Consider the following 11,145-nt stretch of genomic DNA (forward strand, 5'->3'; position numbering starts at 1 on the left):
GAAACATTTTCTAGAAGCAGTCTTAAAAAATGATGAAACAAACTCTAAAGTTAAAGAAATTAAAAATACAGTTATATCATTCCAGTAAGAGGCAGGAATTTGTGTTAAATGAATCTGCAGACTCCCCCCTTAAGAATTCTAAATGCTTGCACTTAGCAACATAGTTGTGTAGACTAGTAATCATTATAAACAAATAAACACTATTAAATATAAAATATTTATATTTATAAAATTTAAAATATTAAAATATATTAAATATAAATCAATATAAAGCACTATTAAATCAAATATAAATATATACACTGACTTTATAAGATGCAAAATGGCTACAATATAGGCACTGTGGCAAACAAAGCCCTTCATTTTTCATTTGTTCTGTAACCCAAGTCAAGTCAAATTTACGTCATTTAATGTATACCTTCTATTCATAAAACATTTTAATTGGCTCTGTGTGGATGTTAACAGTTCCCTATTGAATTCCCTGCACTGATCTGTGTTAATCAAGATGAGTACCAAGCACGGGGGAGGAGGCACCAGCTCATAGTCACCGATGATGAAATGCTGAGTTGCGTTAGTTTGGTTCAAGTTTCACCCGTTTGTTTATATTCTTTGTATGTTAAAATTTTATAGTCTGTCTAGATTAAAAGTCTATGCTGTAAGGAGATTTGGTAAAAGGCAACACCTTAATAACCTGTAAACTTTCACTTTCTCTGCTACGCAGAAGGGATTTTAGTTAGCCATTTATAGCTATTTCATTAACAGGTTTTGAAACTAACTTCAAAATAACATTTTGAAATTAACATTAACAGAAATGCCTGGAATGCCGTGACCAGCTTTCTTGGTGCTCATTTTGATAATAAATTATTTCCATGAAAAATGTAAAATCTCTTGTAAGACTAGTAAGGGACAAGGAAGAACTTCAATAGTTTCATTTGTGTATAATGAACACACCCACAAAAATAATTTATGAAACTTTTAGACTTCATAATTTATCTATTATGAAGCAAAAATGAAAAACAAAAGCAAGACTTAAATTCTGTGAAGTTTCTTCAACCTTTTTAATCAGCTCATCAGCAATTCACAACCAGCCTGGTCGTTCCAGACAAGTATCAGCTGAAGCATTCACTGCTGACCAAAATAATGAGTAAGCCACTAACTTCTGACCTTTCAAATACAGAAACATGAAAAAAACTGTACCTTGAGGAAAGACAGAAATTAAGGAAGAACAACAAATGACCTTGCTCTGGTGGAAGCCCGTGATGAAGAGACGGTTACATTTTAGTATTAGACTTATTTCTCCTGAACCCATGACAAGCAGCTGAAAAGCTGGAGGGTCACCTGATTTTTTAAAAGTCTGATGTTCTCATCTGTTCTGAGTTATTTCAAAAGAGTGATCTGTCTTGAAATTCACATGATGTCCCGTGCCCCGCCCCCGCCCCCCCCCCCCCCCCCCCCGAAAAGCCCTAAAACGTCTTCCTGCTGCAAAATTATCGGCTGCTGAGAACACACTCTTCTACCAAAGTACCTTTCCCCTCTTGGTTGTACAATGAATGTAAGACAGAAGGAAAGGCTGTTTTAGTTACAAAGCAAGAATCACAGTGCGCAGCACATGATGTAATCTCTCAGACACTTGACAACCCCAGCCCCACTCTGGCAGGAAACATTCCCTATGAAGAATGTAACCACTGTTGGATTATTACCTGTGTCAATGAGAGGATCAACACACATTTTGAAAGAACTCAGGATTTCTGTAGAGAAACTGAGAAAATCTACCCAGTTTCGGTTTTTCAACCTTAAAATGTAGACCTCAAGAATCCACAGAAAAAAGTCCAAAGTCTGTCCAAAACCACACCTAACTTTATTCCAGAAATTCTTTAACATCTACAGCGAAATCTAACACTGTACAGCAAACCACAACACTCAGAGCCTCATTTCCCACAGGTCTGTGGAAAGTGTCCCCTTAGCTTCCCCTTCTTCTCTGTTTGAAACATCCAAACACACACACGCCTCAATTCTGTTTCATGCTCAGTATCATTTGGATGGGCAATGGCAGCACTAGGGGTTTGGTGCTCCTTCTGCTCAGACTGGCCGGCCAGCACGTGCTGATCAGTCAGGCAACTGCTGCCACCAAACAGCGCACGCACAGACAAGGGACACGTCACTCCCCATCAGCACAGGCAAATATTTGAGTCTCAAGAGCAAATAGCTTCATTGTACAACTTTTCTGCAAAGACAGACCAAGTGGCAGCTAACTCCTGTGCACACACCTTTGCCTGTCAGAGCCATGGGAACGCTGCACACGTCTTGGACCTGTACTTGTGCCTACCTAACAATGACAAAACCCATTACAGCATTGGTGATAGGACTGCAGGACACATACCTAAACCTTCAACTCTTCAGCTCAAGTTGCTTTAATAATTATTTCGTAGTCTATCACAATAAAACGAACCTCCCCTTTTTCTGCCAACATGCAGAAGTGATCTTTACCAGCAAAATTTAGTGAGGTATTTTCAGCTCTGCACTTTTTTCACTAGTGCCATCCTAGAGATCCAGTATCTTAAGTAAATTGATACCATTTGATATTTCTCAGTTACTGCCAATAAACCCAAGACAGAGGGCATGTCAGAGTCTGCTTATAACTGGAGAGCAAAACAGAGGGTGGAATGAAGATGCTGACAAACAAAAATCAAAACAAAGTTCCACAAAATGTTCTCCAAGAACAAAACAATATTCTTCACACAAGATCATGAGTGAGTTTTAACTCTGAATACGCATATTTCCTTAAACTGTGCCAAAAGCATTCTTCTTCTACTCTTCCACCACCCCATTCTCCCAAACATCAGAACAATCAAGAAAACTTGCCATCATGAAACAGGTTGCTATCACTTTCTGCAAGCTGGATTTCTCCACAGTGCTATAAATACAGACAATGAGTTTGCTGTTAAGAAGTCAGTCTTGTACTGAAGCAAAATCTTGCAAGACAGTTATCTATATGGTTTGCTCCGGGACAGATGAAAATTTACAAGATTAAGAACAGCTCAGTAGGATTCCTCTACTGTGATGTAAGTCTGTTGGATAAATTAACAGCTAGTGTCCTACCTACCACAGAAACATTAAAAATTACCATAAATACTTCCCCCCCCAAAAAAAAAAAAAAAAAAAAAAAAAAAGAAAAAAGCATAGGAGGTAGAGGCAATGCACAGGATACCAAGGAGACCTGGAATTTGCTAAAGAGCTAGACTGGAGAAGCAGATGCTACAATGCTTCTGGCATGTTACAAAGTACACCACCCCAAAAAAACCTCACAGCCTTGCCCTACAAAGCATCAAGTTCAGTGACAGAAATGAACAGTAGTTTTACTATATATTTAAACAGTTAGCACAGCAGCCAACTGCATGCTGGGTAGACCGAAACCATGAGTCCAGAACTGCTTCAGGCACTATAGCCTAAACAATTTTCATTTTTGTAGTGTGCTGGAGTACGTGCAACACCACTTGGAAGAAGCAAACATAGTTACCTAGCATGGCCTCACAGCCTGCATCTCAAACGGCTGAGACAGGACTTGCCACTGCTACAACGGGATCACCCTGAGCAAAGGAAATAGTCACCCTCAGCATCACAGGCTGAATGGCCTCTGAACATGCAAGCTGGAAGTATTAACTTTCTGCCTTTAGAATCAAAAGGACAAAAGAAAGCTCAGGTGCCATATTAAAATATCTATATGTAAACTTGCAGTTCCTCTCTGCTAAAAATGCTCACACACTGATAAGTTAGAGAACCAAGCCAATAAACAAGAACCAAGAACAAAAATTACAAAACCCATTATAAATACTACCTCTACTTTAACAGGAGTATTCCAGAAAGTTAAATTACATTACTGTGTGTTCAAGTGCCAAGACTCCCCAGTTGAATACCAGCTATACAGTTTCATCAATACCACATCAGAAGTGCCACTCCACTATTATGTGAAGAAGGACTTAGAGGAGAACAAAGCAAAAAAGTGCCAGAAGTTACTATTCCACTTTATCAATATACTAAAAACCAGCCCAGGACTGAACAGTCTCAATGGCGTTATATGATAACATGACAAAAAAAGTCAGCAACTCCTGGTAACAAAAAAAGCAGGAATTGTGGGCTGACAAGTATCAGGCAGAATTTAGTCCTGCCTCCACAAATAGGATTATTCTTTTGTTTGCTTTTCATCTTTATCCTTCTTTCTCTCCATGTCTCCCAGCCTGCTTTGGCTATCAACATAGCCAAATCACAGCCAATATCAGTATCATAAGAGACCAAAGTCCTCACCTTAGACGCTGGTTTGGGACACTGCCAAAGAATATTGGGCGAGTGTCTTGATCTCACAGAGCCAGTTCTGCTAAGAGTATGAGAAAAGCCCATTCTCAGCTGTGCCTGGAATTCCTCACTACCAAATGACTACAGCATTTAACTTGGTAAAAAGACGTAATAAAAGCACACACTGATTACTTCAGAAGTTTCTGCTATTTAAGTATCCAGACTAAAAGACATTGCTGACATTTATATAAGCTGCTTTCATTCATTTATTCATTTTAAGGACTTGCCTGAGGATAAGCAATTGGATCTACTCGTGTTTTGTTTTGGGGTTTGTTTTTTTTAATTACAAAAGCTTTTGGTTTACTGCTATTTCAGAGCAACACGATGAGCCAGAACTGAAAACAGGTTTTTTTTCTAATTTTCTGGTGGAACTTGCTAAACCAGCGATTTTTCAATGTACAGCCTACGGGCCTCAGAAGTCCCTGAATTACTTCTTAAAGTTCTGGGAAAAATAATGAAGAAACACAAAGCTGCCAGCAGTCTTAGATTTACTGTACAAGGATTTAACATCTTCAGTAGATAGGGGGGTGGAAATTCAAAAAGACTGAAGAGCTCTGGTCTTTCTCTAAGTATTTTTAAGGCACCAATAACTGAAGAGCATACCACAAACGGAAAGCAGTAATAGGGCATACACGCAACTGTCTTCAGCTTTCCTTACCCAAGGATCTCAAAAGCTTCATTGTGCCTTCCAAGGCAAATTCTTAACACCCTTTCCCCCCCAAGCCCACCGGGATTAGGAAAATGAACAGGTGAACACAAATGCAATGTTTAACCAGGTTAAGCCCCAAACTTCATCAGAGGTCATACTGCAAACAGAAAAGACCTAGAAGACAGATGCTATTGCTCCAGAGGGACTTCAGTCCCACTATGCTTGCTTTTTCCAAGTACCAGCCAAGGTTTTACTTAATGCAAACAATGCACATGAAGCACTACATTACCTATAAATAGAAGTAGTTACATTAACCACTCCAGTCAAACAAACAACATTTGAGAGCACAAAACTTTATTTGGGTCAGAAATAAAGAGCAACAGTTATGTGCAAGTTGGAAACAATTATTCTGAGCTCAATTATACATCTACCGGTTCTATCACTTGAGAGAAAAGGAAAATAGTCTCTAAAATGGAGGAAGTGTCAGTGAGGAGAGACTTGTTGATGTGACTTGCTAGTGGAAAAATACCGGCAACTTATTGCCTATGAAATATGGGAAGCTAGACTGTGTGTACATATGGGCAGGGAAGCAGCAAAGGGAGATAGTGTGTCAATACAAGTATTTTTATTCCATACTCTTTGCTGTCTGGTAGAATTATGCCTGCTAACCCCCTGGCTCATCTTCTGAAGGTGCTCAGAGGACAGACTGGCTAGATGAATTGTCTCAACAGTTTGCCAGGCTGAAAGCCATCTTGATTAATAGCAGAAGATGGGATTGCTTCAGCTCCCGCTGAATCCAAATACCATCCCATTGCACAAAATATTCTAAAACTTTCTTGTTAATAATCTGAAAACATGTCCCCATATGTTTTACCCACACTACATATAAAGATGCCAATCACCACTGACACAGTGCCTCCTAGGCACCTTCCACTCCCAGTTGTTAAAAAGACATTGCAAAAACAAGGCATTCAGCCATAGCTAGAGTAGAGCCCCAGAGTGAGTTCCTTCTGACAACTTCACTCTTTACACAGCACGTAACCTTTGCTTTTCAAAAAAAGTTTCATTTGTCTGCTGTTGTGTTTTGTTTTTTTTTTTTTTAATAGGCAGAACAATCTGCTTCCTTCCCTCTGTTGCCAGGCTTTCAGAATGTCTACTGTGGTTCTCCCAAAATTTATGCTTTTTGCTATGCCCATCAGCAGTAACTCTGCTAAGTCTTTACAACAGCACATTGAACAAACATCTTCTAGGACTGAACTGCAAGAAACTGAAGTCACCTTGTGAGTTAAATTGCAAAAGCTGGCTAGATGTGTTTATATAGCTACATACACACAGAATGCCTGGTTTCCCTGTCAGAGTGAGTGTAGTGATCATTAAAAGAGCAAGAAGACACAGCAATTGTGAATGACACTTAGAATCACCTAAATGAGCTCAATTACATGTGCTTTGCAGTTTAAGTGCAGCTAAAAGGAAGGTCCCAAAAGCTACGGCTCATGTTTCTTCTATACCTCAAGCTTGCTCTGACCATACTTATCATACTCTGACCACACTTTTCCCCCTGCATAAATTTAAGGCTTAGCTATGTGGATGCACTGGTTTGAATTAGGACACAACATAATTTTGAGGGAAGACTGGGATGTAGGCAGCTGATAAGGTATTCATGGGACTCTTCCACTCAGGATTGCTTCTGGAAAAAACAGTAGCAATTTAGCTATTTAAAATTAATCGGCAAGGAAACAGTTATTAGAATTTAGACTTCTGCATTATTTCTGAGAGTTAAGGACCCCACTGCTAATGAAGCACATCAAAACTCAGCATTGTTATTTCAGGTTTTCTAAAGAATATAGCATGATGTCTGCATCAGCTGCATTCACTTTTATAAGGTGATATACATCACTATAATATCAGAAAATGTGTGACTGTTTCTTTTACGGAACAGTTAAGGATCTGAAAGAAGTAATTATAGAAAGCCAGACCACACTGGTCTTGACTGTATTAGATTCTTCTGGCAGCTGTTTTTTTCACAGAAGGCCACTAAAGGACCAAGGAATCTCGGTTAGCATCTGAATCATTGAAATGAAATGTAGTAAGTGAACAAATAACTACTACTTTTTCTTTAAAAGACTCCCTCCACTCAACTGGAGCAAATGGTAGGAATGGTCTTCACCTCAAAGTTCCACTGACTTTCAGGCAGAAATATTCTTAGCTAAATGAGTACTTTGTGTGATTAGCTTACATAATTACATCCACCTAGCTTATTTTTTTTCCCAAGCAGGAATAAGCTATACCAGAACAAGGACTTATATTCAGTGATGCAACTACTTTAAAAGCCTTCATAATTTCTACAAGGAAAGCAACACCATCCTCTAGCATAAGCATGTTCTGAGTAAGATACAATGCACAAAAAGATGTGGGAATAGGAAGCTTACTTTAAGAAATAAGAATTTGGGCCCCTACTTTTTATGTTTGCATTCATGCCACATTTGAAACCGCCCCTCCCATGTAAGTGGCCGCACATTTGACATACATTCCACAACTGCTTTCTTGACAATCTGAGGGACTTAAAACTTTCTTTTCCCATAGACATAAAGAAAAAAGGCAAACAGTGAGATAATCAAAGTGAAGGAAGGTTACACAGCAATTCTGCAAATCTTTTTTATATCTGCCACCTTGCTTACATACCTTACAGATACTTACAGTTGAACTATGTCCAAGTAACTTTCAGTAAACAGCACACCTGTCATGAAGCCCCTGGAATGCCTTCAGCACCCTACACTAGCAATTGTAAGGCAATTTGTGTAATTCCCATCTCTTTCTTTCATTTTAAATTCATTACTTTTCAGATTTTTTGTACTTTCTATTCAGATAAAGTTCTAATGGTATACTTCATCAAGGACTGGGAGTAAGCTGTCCAATTTATGGTCATTTCTGGCTAGTTCAAACAGCAGCTTAATAGACTCAAGCAGATATAAGTATTAAAAGAAGATGCACTGACAAAGTATTTCATTACTGTCACTACAACTACAAAGTAACATCTCATGCTATTAAGGAGGTAGAATGTGTACAGGGGATATATCAGAAATGTCAAGGAACAGAGTTAAAGAAGGCTTTATATGGGATCACATCTGTATCCTATCCAAAGGCAGACACTACTGCTTTTGATGTATTTCTAAAGATTTGGAATGAGTCTGCCTTACTTAAGCCACATGTCCCAGAATATGCTTTCCCTCAAAACATTTGTGCAGATGAGCTGATTAAAGAGCAGCTTTCTGCATTGGGATGTTCTAATGACAGAAGTCATACATGACTTGCTGCCAACAGCGAAGAGATGTTAGCAGCACCACTCATTACAGCTGCACTACATCAAGAATGTCTTTGCCTTAAAATAATTATTATTCAAGGAACTTGATGTTACCATCTTAACTGTTCTCCCTAAGACGGATGGAAACACCACCCTTGGTAATTATCCATACTGCTGCGTAATGCACATTACTCATTACTTTAGGCAAAGACTTTTTCAGCTGTGCAAACAAGACCTCCCTTTTAAACTCTAACATGTTTTAAGAAGCCTTTTACTAGAGATCCAGTAGGAACACACTCCTGTTCTCAGATTTCTGCAAATTCAGTTTGGACTTGGGCTATCACATAGCTCAGATTCACCAACAAAGACAGAGCCTCTTCCAACCATGTATTTTGGGTCACAAGGGACCAAGAAACTTTTTTTTTAAATATGCTTGCATGCTTTCAAGCATCGGATCAAGATGTGAGATTTTATCTAACATTGCTACACACACTAAACAAACACCAGAAGACATCATTCTTTAATAATGCTTCAATATAAACTCTTCAAAAGGTAGTGAGCACCTTTTAAGTAATCAGTAAGTGTCAAGCAATTGCTTTTAGTTCAGAGCCCTAAGTATTTTAAGAGTCATCAGCTCCCTTTATTCCTCCCTCATTCTCTTAAAGGTTCACTGAAAACACAAGACTCAAAGTCACATCATTAGACTATCCCCCCACTCGTTGGGTAAGTTTGGTCTTTGGGTAATTCCACAGATTTTGGAAAAAAAAGAAAATGTTTCTCTACATTAGCTGTTGTCACTCCATTATAAAGTTACCAACCACTGCTATAAAACATTCCTAAAAAATCTTGCAAAGTCCTATGAAGTTGGTAGGGAATAAGCCAGGCATACCTTGATACAGTAACAGCTCAACAAGGTAATGAATAACAGCAGCAGGTAGCAGAGAAATAATACAGATCAGTGAAGAAAATGATAGAAGCAGCCCACAAGACTTACACTTAATCTAGTTTTACACTGATGACATACAAAAATATTTTTCCAACTACAAGCAGCCTGGAGGTTTTTTTCCCAAGAGTGTCAGGAAGTGCGTTACACAGGTCGAGTTACCAGTTCGCTCAAGCCCACAGGGAAGTTTACTATCATGTGGAAAGTCTCATCCATACAGACACAAATATTTGGTACAGCTTGCCTCAAAAAAGTTCTGTGACTAAACTATGGTTGTAATTAGAATTCAGAGACCAGATACATTGGCATGTCAGTAAGGCTGCATGGTAGAAACAGTCCACTGTAGAAATTTATATGACAAAAGCACTATGATGACAAAAAATATAAGTAGAAAACTCAAGAGATAAGAAACATGCAGACATAAAAAACCACAAATGCCTATAAGGAAAGCAAGAACATCTGCTGGGCATCTTATGGGGCAGGGAAAACAAGAGTTTAATTTCAGTATATTAGCATCAGAGTTTAAGGGACTTGACACAGCAAAGACAAAAATATTTTTCACCCATGTGGTAGTCTTATCTTTAAGAATGTAAAATTATTTTTTATATCAATAGGCCAATGCAAAAATACAAGCCAACTGAGGGAGCACATGGGAAGGGACAGGGAAACAAGCAATAAAATGGCATACTCAGTCCATGGCAGAGCCAGTGACATAGACTAGCAGGAGTTCTCATTCTGCAGCCTGATGCTGCAGCAAATCCACTAAAGCAGCCCATGATTGCCTAAATCTACATCACACACCCTCTACATTACTTACCCTTGAGTCCATCCTCCAAAGACTTGACGATAAACCAGACAAAAGACTAACACTGGCCGTGGAACCTGCCTTCAGTCTTGCTCTTGCACATCCCAGTGACACATTACATAACTTGGCATCAGTAAAGGAACACAGAAAGCAATCAACCACCCAAGCAGGAACCAGTTGTACAAGTCTAAATCAATTTATGGATTGAAAGACAACAAGCTTCACATCTAAATCCCTTACAAACTCCTGTGCCTGGCATGATAGGAAGCAAAGAAAACATACCAGTCAGGGGACGATCCTCATTGATAAAGTTCAAGAATTAACAATAATATGAGAAGAAAAAAAAAAAAAAAGAAGAAAAAAAACAAGTCCTGCAAACCAGCTACCTTTTTTTAGTTATTCTGATTAGCTTCCAGATTTGTAAAGATCTTTGTTTACTTCTCCCATGAGAAATGCAAGTTAATTCATTAAAAAGAAAACAAACAAACAAAAGCATTACAGAACAGCTGACCCATACTACTCAAAACTATAGGAATACAGACCACTTGTAGATTGTTCCAGAGCATGACTGGCACCAGAAGAAAAAAATAACTATTTCTTCCTAAATTCCTGATCTTCAGTGAGCATACAAAGCTGGTCAGCCAGCAGAACAAACTCTGAGCAATGTCTAACTTTAAAGGATTAATAAACTAAATCAGTCAAAGAGAAACAATACAAAGAACAGAGACCTGCAAAGTTTTTGCTGTTCATCATCATAGCTTTGCAACCAAGTACAGAGATCCCAGCTGACAGGACCGGGCATTTGAATTTTCTTTGGTCCTCTCATACAGCTTCTTGACACTTCTGCCAGTCCCCTAGCTGCCAGAAGACATCTTCAGTCTCACAGCTCATGACTAGAAGTTCTTGATCACTATAAAATACTGGGCAGCAGAGGCAGGAGGATACTTAAGTTCTCCTCTTCCCTCCTGCAGCTGCTAAGTTTCCACAGTGGCTGTAACCCAGCATTTGTCAGCCTAGCTGAATTCACTAAAATTAAATTTCTGAAGTTAGCATGGAGTAAACCAAAGTTCTGTCAGATTCAAACTATACTTTATGTC

The 11,145-nt window shown here is 38.7% G+C and overlaps 1 protein-coding gene across 1 annotated transcript in view; it reads right to left on the reverse strand.

Moving 5' to 3' along the window:
• SLC22A15 (solute carrier family 22 member 15) overlaps positions 1-11,145 on the reverse strand; it is a 60,994-nt gene that overhangs the window by 29,066 nt on the left and 20,783 nt on the right. The gene's annotated exons all lie outside the window — the stretch shown is intronic.

The sequence above is a fragment of the Falco punctatus genome, assembly GCF_963210335.1.
Source record: "Falco punctatus genome assembly, chromosome: 6".
Lineage (NCBI taxonomy): Eukaryota > Metazoa > Chordata > Aves > Falconiformes > Falconidae > Falco > Falco punctatus.